The sequence below is a fragment of the Amblyomma maculatum genome, chromosome 5 (genome assembly GCF_055883805.1).
Source record: "Amblyomma maculatum isolate TAMU_Amacu chromosome 5, ASM5588380v1, whole genome shotgun sequence".
NCBI lineage: Eukaryota > Metazoa > Arthropoda > Arachnida > Ixodida > Ixodidae > Amblyomma > Amblyomma maculatum.
In genome coordinates this window covers 38,972,574-38,987,583 of record NC_139348.1, presented here as the reverse complement: position 1 = coordinate 38,987,583, position 15,010 = coordinate 38,972,574, and the positions used below count along the sequence as shown (strand labels likewise).

The 15,010-nt window shown below is 48.0% G+C and overlaps 1 pseudogene; it reads left to right on the top strand.

Annotated features, from left to right (window-relative positions):
• Positions 1-11,363: 11,363 nt before the first annotated feature.
• Positions 11,364-12,655, top strand: LOC146188088 (uncharacterized; annotated as a pseudogene).
• Positions 12,656-15,010: the final 2,355 nt, after the last annotated feature.

Genomic DNA, 15,010 nt, shown 5'->3' with positions numbered 1-15,010 from the left:
CTCACCGTGTATCCGCGCTCAGATTTTGGCAAAGGAAAAAAATACGCTCCCCGTCGGAGAATCGAACCTCGGTCTCCCACGTGACAGGCGCGGATACTGGCCACTATACTAACGAGGAGAAGTGCTAGAGGGGCAGTAAATAATTGTCTCAATGCGGCGAGGAGAAAAGCGTGCATTAAAGTGCGTCACTGCAGGAAGCACTGAAATAACAAGGGACAGTTGGAGACACTCACCGTGTATCCGCGCTCAGATTTTGGCAAAGGAAAAAAATACGCTCCCCGTCGGAGAATCGAACCTCGGTCTCCCACGTGACAGGCGCGGATACTGGCCACTATACTAACGAGGAGAAGTGCTAGAGGGGCAGTAAATAATTGTCTCAATGCGGCGAGGAGAAAAGCGTGCATTAAAGTGCGTCACTGCAGGAAGCACTGAAATAACAAGGGACAGTTGGAGACACTCACCGTGTATCCGCGCTCAGATTTTGGCAAAGGAAAAAAATACGCTCCCCAACGGGGAATCGAACCCCGGTCTTCCGCGTGACAGGCGGGGATACTAGCCACTATACTAACGAGGAGAAGTAACGTTGGTCAGGAGGCCAGAGGAACGCTAGACAAGGAGAACTAACTTGTTTCTCACGTACCAGGCGCGGCTTATTTGGTTAAGGTGCTCATGTGGTGATAGTAGGGGTAGGTGCTTGATTCCCGGGGAGGGATGATCTTTTAAAGTTAAACTGAAACCCATCGATACCCCGCGGAATCTCGCTAACACTGGTGAGCATCTATAAAAGCTTTCGCTATTTAAAAAAAGCTTGAAACGCCCGTATAGTAGAACGCACCGTCGACGACGAATAAAATGAAACACCGCTAGGAAAACAGGACAAGTGAGCAACACTAGCGCATGTGTGTGGCTTGTCCAGTCTTTCCAGCGAATTTTTATTCTATTCATCAGCATGTACCGACGAGCCTATATGGGCTCTCTTCTGGAAAGACGACGAGCTCGATTCTGCACATTTTGACAAGAGCCGCATTTAGTTTGTGATCTGTTCGCCTGAACACTCAAGACGGAAATCGGAGAGACCGGGATGAAGCTCTTTAGCGAACGTGCAGCAAGAAAGAGGTATAGAGCGTAAGCAACCAGTTCAGTCGCCATGAGGTTCTTGGGAACGGCGACATTCCCACCAAGGACACAAACTTGCCTCCTTATTTTGGGTGCATTTTTCTCTGCTAAGCACGATCACTTTCAGAAATACGTTGTGGGCTAGAGACTCGCTTACTGGGGATTTATTCGACCTTAAGTGGCACACCATCAATTGTCTGTTCAAAGAACCAAAAACGCGATCCTGAGTCCTACGATTCTGTTGAGTGGCTACCCATAATCAATACTTGGTCTTTAAACAGGGGATGGCACTCACTCCTCCGAACGGCTTATTCTCACAGCCTTAACAGAGCGCGCACTTCCAGCGTGGCCGCATTTTAGGTACGGGGAATTTTATTTTTCCGCCAACGGAGGTAGGGGATTCGTTTGTTCATAAAGTCAAAACGCTTAAACTTTTGGCCAGAATTCTGGTATTGTGCGAAAGCGTTACTGCGCAATCTTTCGGTGCCTGTCGCTCTGATACACTCTAGTTTGGATGGATGGATGGATGGATGGATGGACGGATGGATGGATGGATGGATGGATGGATGGATTGATGGATGGATGGATAGAATATAGGAGAGTCCCCTTTGAAACGGGTTGGTAGCAGTAGCTATCATGCTCATTTTTCTCCCTATATCTTAATTATTGATTCAGATTGGTTAACTAAACCATCATTCTATTTCTTAAATTTTTTGCTCCTACATTACTAACATGTCACTTCTCTGCTTTTAAGCCATCAATCTTCCAGTCGTTTTTTGCTAGTTTCCACCGCCGGTTTATTCACCCACCACTGGTATCTCTAAACCCCAGAGCTTCAGGAACAGTTACTGCGCCTGCATCAACTTCCGGGTGGACATCATTATATTCGAGTATAATATGGTCAATTGTTTCACTGGAGTTACCACATACAGCACATGCGTCATCTTCATTGTTAAATTTCCTTTTGGAGCTGCGTGTTCTAAAGCACCCTGATCTAGCTTCAAAAAGTAGGGCACTGCCTCTTGAGTTATCAAAGAAATCTTCCTTCCTGATCTGCATTTCCCCCTTTCGTTATAATTCCACACTCTGTTTCTTTTCCAATCGAATTTATCCAATTTTTACCTTCTGTGTTTTTAACCTGTTGCTTAATGCTCTTTATTTCTCCGTCCTTGTTACTAGCATACTTACTAGTTAGTTTCCTAGTTCTTTTCCTCCATTGTGAGTCAACGCTTTTTAGGTACACGTATTTAAATACTTCAGCTGCCCATCTGTTACTGTCCAATTTCCTCAGGTGTTCCTCATATAATATTTTACTCTGAGCTTCCCGTACTTCGAAAGATGCCCAGCCCATATCTCCCTGTACCGCCTCATTTGTAGTTTTGCCGTGGGCACCTAGTGCTAATCGTCCAACGGATCTCTGATTTGTTTCTAATGTCGACTGTACCTCTGATTTTAGGCACAAAACCGCATTTCCGAAAGTAAGTCCGGGCACCATAATTCCTTTCCAAATACCCCTCAAAACCTCATACCTATTGTATCCCCACAATGCCTTATGCTTCATTATCCCGGCATTCCTTCGCCCTTTGGCCTTAAGTGATTGCTCACGCTTTCCAATGTATGCCAATCCTTCGTTTACCCATACCCCCAGATATTTATATTCTGCTACTCTAGGTATTTCAAGGCCTTTGAAATGTGGATTTAATGGTTGGCTGGAACGTCTAGCGCTGGCAGTACTTCGGGCAGAGTAGGATCGAATTACCAGCCGCAGGGCACAGCTTCAGCGCGAGCGAGATGGGCGCCGGAGACAAGCGATGGTGGTGGCGATGCCGCAGCGTATTCTGTTCTTTGTCTTCTTTACATTTCCCCCGCGTGAAGAAGTCGCCATCCTGGCGACTCAGGGAGAAGAGACGACCAGAGGGTTGTAATATGGCTTGAGGCGGCTAACGTGGACAACCTCGCGGCCGCGACGGCGGTGGTCGGAAGAAGGGGTGACTGGCTCGATGACGTAGTTCACAGGGGATGTGCGTTCCAAGACGCGATAAGGTCCGTGGTATTTGGTGTCTAGTTTGTTGGTGGCAGGAACGCATATCCAAACGAAGCTGTCGGCCAGGAACGTGGGAGCAGGGGTATCGGTATCATGCTGATCTTTGCGATAGCCTTGAGTGTTGGAGGTAAACGTGCGAGCTAGCTGACGGCATTCCTCGGCCTTCTGTGCAATATCTGACAAAGCACTGTACTCAGAGGCATCTGGATGGTATGGCAAAATTGTGTCCAGAGTACAAGATGGTTCACGGCCATATAAGAGAAAGAAGGGCGAAAACCCAGTTGTTGCTTGGGTGGAAGTGTTGTACGCGAACGTTACGAATGGCAGTACCTGGTCCCAGTTGGAGCTTCCCGATTCAGATGTAACATACATTGCGAGCATGTCCCCAAGCGTACGGTTGAAGCGCTCTGTAAGGCCGTTTGTTTGCGGGTGATACGCGGTTGTAGCCCGATGTATCGATTTGCAAGAAGACAGGAGCTCTTGAACTACTTCCGAAAGAAAGACACGACCTCTGTCACTCAGTAGCTCGCGAGGGGCGCCGTGTCGAAGAATGAAGTGGTGCAGAAGAAAATGGGCTACCTCTCGGGCTGTCGCCGCGAAAAGTGCAGCAGTCTCGGCGTAACGGGTCAGGTGATCGACTGCGACGATGACCCATCGATTACCAGCGGCGGTGCATGGTAGCGGACCATAAAGGTCGATTCCCACGCGATCAAACGGGCGAGCTGGACACGGTAAAGGCGGGAGAGGGCCAGCGGGGTGGAGAGGAATCTTGCGTTGTTGACAGGCGGTACAAGAGCGAATGTAGCGCCGTACGAAATTGTACATTCCCCGCCAGCAGTACCTCTGACGAATTCGATCATAGGTTTTGAGGACGCCGTCATGAGCGCTTTGAGGGTCAATGTGATGGTGAGCACAAACCTCGGACTGGAGGTGGCGCGGAATGACAAGAAGCCACGTTCTGCCGTCTGAGTTGTAGTTCCTGCGGTAGAGAAGGCCGTCCCGAATGGCGAAATGGGAGGCCTGTCGGCGGAGTGCCCGAGGATGCGTAGCCGCGGAAGTAGTGCCAAGGATATCCAGCAGGTTAGAAACCCAAGAATCTTGTCGTTGCTCGAAAGGCATATCCTCAATGGTGAGTGCTGACAAGAATGCTTGAGGAGGGGACGATGAGTTAGGCGAGCGCACCGGTGACCGAGAAAGAGCGTCGGCGTCAGAGTGCTTGCGGCCAGAGCGGTAAACTACACGGATGTCGTATTCCTGAAGCCTGAGAGCCCAGCGCCCGAGACGGCCAGACGGATCCTTGAGAGACGCGAGCCAGCAGAGAGCGTGATTATCTGTAACTACCTCGAAGGAGTGGCCGTATAAGTAAGGGCGGAACTTCGTTACAGCCCACACGATTGCTAAGCACTCCTTTTCGGTAACGGAGTAATTGGACTCGGCTTTGGTGAGAGCACGGCTTGCGTAGGCGACAACGTATTCGGAGAAGCCAGGCTTGCGCTGGGCGAGGACGGCGCCGAGGCCGACACCACTGGCATCGGTGTGAAGTTCTGTAGGTGCAGTAGGGTCGTAATGGCGAAGGATTGGTGGTGACGTCAGAACATTGCGCAGTGTCGCGAATGCATCATCGCAGGCTGGCGACCAAGAGGAGAGGTTAGGGGTGCCTTTCAAGAGCTGTGTTAGGGGGGCTATGATGGTTGCGAAATTCCGAACAAAACGACGAAAGTACGAGCAGAGGCCCACGAAGCTTCGCAGTTGTTTCAAAGTGGTCGGTTTCGGAAAGTCAGCGACGGCGCGCAGCTTCTCAGGATCAGGCAGAACGCCATCTTTACACACAACATGTCCGAGTATTGTGAGCTGGCGGGCACCGAAGCGGCACTTTTTGAGGTTCAGTTGAAGACCGGCGCGGGTTAGGCAGGTGAAGACCTGGCGAAGCCGAGTCAGGTGGGTCGGGAAGTCGGTTGAAAAGACGACGATATCATCGAGGTAGCATAAACAGATGTTCCATTTCAGGCCGCGCAGTACAGTGTCCATCTTTCTTTCAAATGTGGCTGGGGCGTTACAGAGTCCGAATGGCATAACATTAAATTCGTATAGTCCGTCTGGAGTAATAAAGGCGGTCTTGGGACGATCCGCCTCTGCCATGGGCACCTGCCAATACCCGGAGCGTAAATCGAGTGAGGAAAAGAATTCTGCTCCTTGCAAACAGTCTAGGGCATCGTCGATTCGTGGGAGGGGGTACACATCACGACGAGCGATTTTGTTGAGGCGGCGATAATCAACACAAGATCGTATGGAGCCATCCTTCTTTTTAACTAGGACCACAGGAGACGACCATGGGCTACAGGATTCTCTAATTACTCCGCGTTGTAGCATGTCATCGACTTGTTGAGCAATAACAAGGCGCTCAGTCGGGGACACCCGATACGGCCGCTGATGGAGAGGTGGGTGAGCGCCAGTGTCGATGAGGTGGGAAATGGTCGTCGTGCGGCCCAAGGAAGATTGCGGAATATCGAAGGAGGCGCGGAATTGGTGTAGAAGGTGAAGAGGTTGCTCGCGGTGGCGCGGTTCTAGAGCGCTGTTCACAGAATGGTCAAAAAGGTCCAGCTGTAGCGGATCTGAAGCCATACGAGTTGGAGTCAAGGCGTCAACTTGGCAAACAGGGAATGACACATCATCAAAGGCGAACAGAAAGTCCACGGGCTTGATGCGGCCGAGGCACTCCCTTTCGATCAACATAGCGGGAGACGGAAGAGGATTGGCTACCAGAAGCGTGCTAGCGCCGTTTTTCATGTCAAGGACGGCAAACGGCAGTGGTAAGTGGCGGCGGCGGCAGACAACGTTAGAGGGCACGAAGAGGACTGTCGCGGCGGTGGTAAAAGAGGCAGTGAGGGGAACCAGAACAGCGCTAACGGGTGGGATCGTTGTGTCATGTGCCACGAGGAGTTTGGTCGCAAAACGAGGACACGGCTCGTGGAGCAGGGCATCAGACGGTGCATCACTCGATTCAATGAGCTCTACTTGAGGACTGGCGCAGTCAATGATAGCATGATGCTGGGACAGGAAATCCCTGCCGAGAATGACGTCATGAGAACATGTGAGGAGAACGACGAATTCGATGATGTACAAGGCTGCAGCAATGACGACGCGAGCAGTGCAGATAGCTGTCGGCTGTATACTGTGAGCGGATGCGGTACGAAGCGATAGTCCCTCGAGAGGCGTAGTCACCTTTCGGATGGAGCGGCAGAGTTTTTGGCTAATAACTGATACAGCGGCACCGGTGTCGACGAGCGCAAGAGTATGAACACCTTCAACGATGACAGGAATAACATTCGCGGGATTAAGACGAGGACTTTGAAATTCTGTCGAATACGCAGTTCGTACCTCGCGAACTGCGGCGGTTAGTTTTCCGGCTGAGTAGCGGGTCGTCGGCGCATTGGCGAAATGGAGCGGTGACGCGGTGATGGCGAACGACGAGGGAGGAAGTCCTGAGGATCAGTGGGTGCTGTTGGAGGACCAGATGGGACTGGGATCTGGGGGGCCAAATAAGGTGGCGCAGGCCGTGCAGCAAAGGCCATATTTATTCGGCGCCTGCAGTAGCGTGTAGTGTGCCCAGGGATGCCGCAGTGGTAGCAAATAGGCCTGTTGTCTGAAGTGCGCTATGGAGATCGTGTCGGAAGCAAGTGGGGAGCAAAAGCTGTTGGTGCTGACCGCAGGGGGGGCGAAGCATAGGCATATGCTGGCTCAGGCGGTGGACTTGAAGTGCTTCGGCATACGTGCGGCGCAATACTTGAGGAGGAGCCGGCGCGAATGCTGGAGCGTAGCTCAGTGGCGCAACGCCGGACGACGAAACTGTGGGCGTGAGTAACGGCATTGAAGGTGCGACCGGAGCTGGTTGAGGAACAGGATTAGGGAGGACTTCAGATACATGCTGTTGGATTGCATGGCGAAGCTCCGGAACAAGGCTAGTTGTTGACGACTCCTTAACATAGGGCTGCAGGGACAGTTGTCGCGCGACTTCCTGGCGTACAAAAGCCTTGATGTCTTCAGAGAAGCTAGATGACTCCCTCTCCGCGGCTAGTTCAGCAAGTGATGTATGAGGCTGGCGAATCAAAGCACGCTCCTTCCGGAGCTCGTCGTAGCTTTGACAGAGGTCATAGATTTGCTTGACCGTAGTGGGGCCTTTCGCGATGAGCATGTGAAAAGCGCCGTCATCAATTCCTGTGAGGACATGACGTATTTTAACGGCCTCGGTCATGGTCGGGCCAACTCGACGACACATATCAACAATGTCCTCAATGTAACTGGTGAACGTGGTGGGAGGGTATTTTAAGACCCTGATCAGTTGAGCCGTTGAAAATCATCAGACCCGACTTAACGGCGCTGAAACTGAAGCCTAGAGCGTCCCCTTCGTCTCCGCAATACTTAACTAGAGTTTGCAATTCTTCCAGACTCTCCGCTAGCAGCACAATATCGTCTGCATACATCAAACCAGGGAGGCGCTGCTCTACCGCCTTTCCACCTAATCTATATGACAGGTTAAAACCTAGGTTACTATCTTGTATCCTCCGTTCCAGGTTTATCATATAAAGCATGAACAGCACCGGTGATAGAGGACAGCCTTGTCTTAATCCTTTGCATACTTTGACATCCTCCGTACTTCTTATCCCTTTCCACGTAATTTCTTCTTTGTTATCCCGGTATATTTCCTGTAGGAACTCTATTATCTCATAACCGATACCTTCTTCTTTTAATATGTTCCACAGGAGTTCCCTGCTTACGTTGTCGTACGCCCCGTTTATGTCCAGGAAGGCCAAATACAAAGGTCTATTTTCCACTCCAGATATTTCGATGAATTGAGTAAGCACGAACAGGCTATCATCTAAGCGCCTACCATTTCTAAAGCCGTTCTGAAGTTCTCCGAGTATCTTGCTACTTTCAACCCATGCTTGCACCTTTAATGTCACCGCCCGCATGGCTAACCTGTACATAACAGATGTTATGGTAATCGGCCTGTAGGATTTTATGTGCATCCTGTCTCCTTTCCCTTTATAAATCATATTCATTTTACTCTGCCGCCAGCTGTCCGGAATTTGCTTATTCGTTATGACTGTTTCCAGACCTTTTAACAACGTTTCCTTACTTCTTGGACCGAGTTCATTAATCAGCTTGATCGGAATTACATCTATTCCTGTAGATGCGTTTTTAAGAATATTTTTTTTTCGGCCTTTTTTTAGTTTAGATTGGTCAGTTCTAAGCTGCTTTGTATTCTGCTACCTTGTGTTGCTTCCTGATTTGCGGAGATTACCCTATCGTCGCTCTTAAATGACTCGGCTATAACTGATGTAATGTAGTTCACTGCATTATTTCCCTTTAAACAATTTCCCTCGTTATCTTGAATCCGATCCTGCTTTCTTTGCTTCTTCCCTAGCCAGCTTATATGGTTCCAGAATTTTCTTGCTCCGCCTCTAGAGGCATCGTGTATATCAGCCATCCAGCGATCGGTGGACTGTCTTATTCTACTTTGGACGAGGGCCTGCACTTGAAGTTTCTTTTGTCAATATGATTCCCATTTTTGGTCGATTTTCTCCTGAGATACCTATGCCTTCTTTGCCATTCGGTGTTCCCTTGAAGCAGCCCGTCGTTGTTCAATAGCTTCCCGTATTTCTTTATTCCACCAGCTCCGTGGCTTCCTCTTTCCATTCCAGCGGTTTGCTACTTTAACCTCTTGAATTTTCCTCCTTATGAGTAGTTTTACCTGTTCATAATTCCAGTCTTCCATGGGGCTTTTTTCTATTGCTTCCTCTATGTCTGCTGCTATCTGCGCTATTTGATCGTCGTTTAATTTTGCGTTTACATTTTGTCTAAGTTCCATTTCTCTTTTTATCAATAGCCCCATCTGCAGACTAATACGTTTATGATCACTTCCCAGACTACACTCCCCTTCTTCGTCTATTTCCATTTTTGTGACCTTGCTATAAATTTCCTGTGACATTAGACAATAGTCAATGGTCGTCTGGCTGTTGCGGAATTCCCATGTGATTTGGCCTTCACATTTTGTTTCTCTATTTACTATAACTAGATCGTGTCGCTCACAGAAATCTAGCTTTAGCTTGCCGTTACAATCCGCGTATCCATCCAGATCGTCGATGTGGCCGTTCATGTCCCCCAGTAGAATAATATTGGCCCCATTTCCAAACTGGCTTATATCGTCACTGAGACATTCAACAAGATCCCTGTTTTCTTGCCTGCATTGATATCCTGTTCCTAAATAAACTACCTCTAGCCATGTCCTTATGCCGGCAATTGTTCCTGAAACCCAGATATGTTCTTTACAAGATGATCTAATTCTTTGCCAATTTGTTCCCTGGTGTATCAACATACCTACCCCTCCACCCTTTTTTTCCGTTCTCGTTCTGTTGCACCCTTCCCAGACGTAGCCTTCTATAAAAGGCGGATCTTCTAGATCCCTGAGATGAGTCTCGCAAAGAGCGTACACACCTATTTTGTCATCCTTCAACTGCTGTTCTATCTCTAGCCATTTCGGTCTTTTTCTACCTCCTTGTATGTTTATGTAGCTGATCCTAGTCTTAAATTTCTTTTTTGTACTTTTCTTTCTCGACCTACTCTTTGCCATTTTTGGGACTCAGCCTCCATTATTACACTTTCTTCTGCTTCACTTCTAACTACCTCTGTGTACGGAGTCCTCGCGGACCCCATAAAAAAGCTACAGCCCTGCCTGCCAGGCGCCAGCCGATCTCTGCTCCCTCCCTTCTTTTAAAATGAATGCCATCTCGCTGAAAAGCCCTACGAAAACGTGCTTTATGTACCTCCCTGTTTACCTCAACCACTTCGAAACGCTTCTCCAGGCTTAACTTTCTTATGTCCTGATTAACTGTCACCACGTCCTTTTCCAGCTTTCCGTTCAATCCTAGCACCTCTGGTACTGTGCATACAACTATCTGCGTCTGCTGTGCTATCTCCCTGATCTCGTCAACTCCCTTAGCTAAACTTTTCACCACTGCTGCAGCGTCACCATTTAGGACATCATTTAGCCCCGCGGCTACTGTTACCATACTGCGCTCTGCGGAATTCTTCAACAGCCTATTTTTACTCTCTTTTAGCAGTGCCCTCATTGTTCTCCCTGGGAAGGCTCCAACCAACACTCTCTTATCACCCCTTACACGTTCCAAGATATCTCGCTTGCACCTGTCCATGTTAGAATCTCCGGCGATAAGCACCTGGGCCTTCTCTCTCCCTCTCCCAACTGTTGGCTCCTGCTTATCTGTGTCCTTATCTCTGGGATTTTCATTCTGCCTTACTTCTTCCTTTTTTTCCGGCGTCTTAGCTGCTTCTAAATAACTCTGATGGTTCAGATCCGCCTGACCTACTTTGCTTATGCCTTCCATGCCAGTGCTGGCCCCAGCCACGTGGCCCGCACTAGACTGTTCGTCCTCGTTGGTTCCAAGGACAAAGTCGGCCCCTTTTTTTTCAATTTGAGTAAGCTGTCCAAGCAGTTTCTGATTTTCCGTCCTTAGCAAACGTACTTCACTTTCTAAATCCTCCACACGAGACACTAAACTGCCCCTTTCTTGATAAAATCTATCTAGGCGTGCATTCAGTACGCAACACCGACACAAAAAGTCGCTGCCTTCCGCTTCACCTACAGAGTCCAAACGCGTTTCTTTGAGATTAACCTGCGCCTCACACTGAGTACACTTTACCTTCTTTTGATTGCCCATCTTAAGCGCTCATCGACTGAACTATAACTATTACGAATTTTTAGAATATACAAATTGCCAAAAGAAGACACAAGAAACGACTAGCAAACACGCGTTAAAAAAGCAATTCTGCGAATGCCAATAGCCTAGAAAGAAAAATATTTATCTAAACAAGCTAGCTAAACAATGAACGCTAAGAAAACCTAGCTGCCGGCACGAAAAACCAGGCCGCTAGGACCAAGAGCTAAAATCTATTCTTTAGGCTGCACCTAACCTAACTAGCTGAAAACGAAATAAAGTTAATAAAAGAAAGAACTCATCTATTTGACGCTTCGGAAGCTCCCGCTGTCGCCAGTCCGTCCGTTTCCGGTAGCCACGTGCAATCGGAGGAGCGATGAAACACGCGTCCGCACCACACGGCTGTCAACTGTCAACTCCTGAAACTCCTCCTGAGAATTGCTTTGCACATGCGCCCTCTCCCGGCCAACATGACACGAGAGGACCATAGTGGCAGACGTCTCGCGCATGCGAAAGCCTTGGCTTACCACTACGGACAAGTCTTCTACGTGGACGCCTCCGGCCCGCACCATGGGGGTTGGTACACGGCCGCAGTCGTTCATCAAAACAGTGTAATAAACGGACTCACTTTCCGTGCACACAACATAACACACGCGGAAGAGGTTGCCATCACTCTAGCTGCCGCAGATCAGGACTCACGGGTCATCATGACCCACTCTATGGTTGAGGAGAGCACGTTGCCGGGCTAGTTGGTGATCCATTAAGTAAAAAAATTAGCGCAAAAGAGAACACAAAGGACAAAGAAGAACATATAAGACGTTTGACGAGCGCTAACTACCAACTCTTTATTCAAGCCGAAGTACACAGTTTATATATGAAAAACTCGAGCATGCGCAGAGCGGGCAGATAAAACAGTAGCAGTTAAAACAAAAACATGTCCAGAAAGGCACATTCCGCCGAGTACATGTATACAGATGTATCGCTAACACAACGATCGGATAGCTTATCTATATGATAAGCCTCTACTGTTTTACCTGCCCCCCTTCTGCGCATGCTCGATTTTTTCATATATAAGCTGTGTACTTCGGCTTGAATAGAGAGTTAGGGCTCGTCAAACGTCTTATGTGTTCTTCTTTGTCCTTTGTGTTCTTTTTTTGCGCTAAAGTTTTTCCACTCTAGTGGTGCCTGCCGCAATATCGAGCAGGCGTACATATCGTGCTTCGCCAGCAAAATTTTACAAAAGAACGATTGCCTCGGCGCCCCCGCGCATCGAACGATTATCTGGACTCCGTCTCACACTGGCCTCGAGGGATACGAAACGGCCGATGCCGCCACCCGCTCGCTCACTTTCCGGGCACCAACCTCGTCTCCCACCGATCCGGACTCCGAACCCTGTCCTGCCTCTACTTTCAAAGAAACAATTCAATTACATCAATCCAACCATGCAATCTATCCTAAGCCCTGCAAGGGCCTCACAAAGGCGGAGGAGCGAATTCTCCTTCGATTTTACACCAAACCTTAACTGTGCCCGGCAGTATTAAAATACTTCGACCCCGCTTGCGGGAAATGCCCTCACTCTGAAGAAAAGTCCTCGGACATTTTCCACATGGTGTGGACATATAAAAAAAAAATATACCCCTCCTATACCCAACACCTTCCGGGCGGACTGGGAGGCAGCCCTGCTCGGCAGCTCTGACCTGACGGCGCAACGAGCCTGGTCGAGCGGGCTCGGGCCGCGCCAGACGTTAGTGGGCTCTCGTAAGAAGGAGGCCACCCAGTAATTGCAAGCGGCGGTCCCTTAAAGGCCGTTCCCGTACACTCCTTGTATGTATAAAAAAAGATGTTTTTTCGTCATCATTATCATATCTGGTTTAGGATTGGTGGTTCTCAAATAAACAATATCTGATTTGATCCACCTGTTCCGTGCATTCCGTACAAAACATGGCACACGGCATATTCTCCGGCTCATATAATGGATCCGTCTGGGGCATTATTAGTTCAGCTGCATCTTTGTAGGAGTGACACTGAATAGCCTGGTAGTGGAACCAAGGAGCTGGGGTATGCATGACCTGCAACACATCGCTAGAATAATGTTTTAAATTGAACTGAATTTAATCTAGAAAGCTGGCAATCACAGCCAACATGTCCTGTATTCTGGGCTCACAGTGTACCCCGCGTCGTTACATCAGGAGAAGTACTTCCCCTCAAGCAACCGTCACAATGCAGGGAGGTACTTTCTGCCAGCGGGAAATAAAACTTGATATAGCTTTTGCAATAGAACCACTGAACAGAAAAAGCTTTGTTGATGAACGCGAACCACTGGTATTTTAATTATGCTTTTATGGGTGCGTGCAAGAAGCGATGTGTAAAAATGTCAATCCTTCCTGTCCAGCAGTTGTTTGTGTTAAATTAGAGCAGTATGTGGGTGGCAGAATTCGATGCGTCGTCTTTCCCTCGTCCCTTCAAAAAAGCTTGCGCTGTATGCCAACCATGTGTTTGTACATTGTCCTTCGCCGTGCCAAAAAGAAATTAAAATATAAAGGTACATTGTTTGCAGTTTCTTTTTTGTATCCAGCCCAACGTTGTATGGCGCCTGGTCACTGATGACCTCTTTCTGAAGTTACCTTCCGGACATAGCAACCTTTTCAACGAGGTCTGGAATTTCCAAGGAACGCTAGGAGTATAGCCAAGAACAATTAAGCAAGAATGCATTTTCATATGAAAGCTTTGTGTGTGTCGAGCTGAACATTCGCAAGCAGAAAAGTAGGCTTTTATATAGAATATATTATAAGAATGCACAACATACCCAGCAGCGTTAATTATTCAAGTTTTTTGAGCTACATTGGGAACATATTGAGCTTCGGCTACATAAAGTTTCTCAAAAGATGCTTGGCACGTCACTTCCAGGAGGTCAAATATAAACAGGCTAAGGATTTCAAAGCGCGTATTTTCGCTGCTACCTCGAAAATACCTTTGCATTTCGCACTTATGATCTATGGCAGCAAAATAAAAAAAAAGCTTCCCGGAAATTCTAGCTAGGCACTCAATATGTAGTTTTTTTTTGCCCCTCCTGGTGCTTTATAACACACTCTGCTACTGGTCAGGGCCTTCCAACAATTCTCTATGCGTTGAAGTTGGTGGCACGAGTGATATTGTGTTTGTTTCTCGCATTAAGCAGGCATATGAAAGCTTAGGGATTTATCAGGTTTCCAGCGATATATATCTACATATAACCGAGATTTAAACACACTGTTAGGTCACTGAAGCAAGGTCATCTGAACTAGTATGCGGACCCCGTATTTCTTTCTGCAAAGCTATTCGACTACTTAGCAGCAACAAGATAAGTTCAGAATACCATCAGCTTGGAAAACTCCACCCTTTTAGAGGTTTTAGATCATCTTGAATATGCAACGATGTAGCCCTAAATAAAATCTTCGAAAGCCTCACAGTGTTCAATGAGCTAAGCTTGGTTGTTCGTTCGACAGCGCGGCCAGGACGCTGAACTAATACTAATCAAGTGGTACATTTTAAATTTCGCGCTTGTTCCTTCCAGGGCCGATGAAAAAGGTTCTCAAGCAGTACATTGTTAGCGGCAATTCCACAGGCGATTACTCAAGATATATAAAGATTGTACTAAGCAGCTTTTCCTCTAGCATGCACTTAAGAGGTCGGCTGTTTCACATGGCTCTCAACATAACTGTGTTTGTTTAATTTGTCTAGAAGACTGGGGGTCTTTGAAAGACTTAGTTAAATTTAGGCGCGCTATCTGGCATATTGACTGATCTCAGATCTCGCATGGATCCTCGCTTCACGTCGACAAATTAGGCTTAAATAAGCATGGTGTCATAGCTGATTCTTGTGCCTGTGACGCTGAAAGGCAGACATGAAGAGATTTGCTGCGTTTAAGTTACTATTGAGGGAGATCAAAACAGTTTACAGTTATTATGAGAGGAACTGTATTAGCTAAAGGTAAACAGGCTGCAAAGATCCTTTGCTGATGGCGGGGCAGCGACGCTTATATTGCATTTCCTAGTCGACTGCGCGGATTAGCTCTGTCTCCTGAGCCTGTGCACGACTGAATGTCAACCTTTATGATAACAAAACTCCTAATAACGTA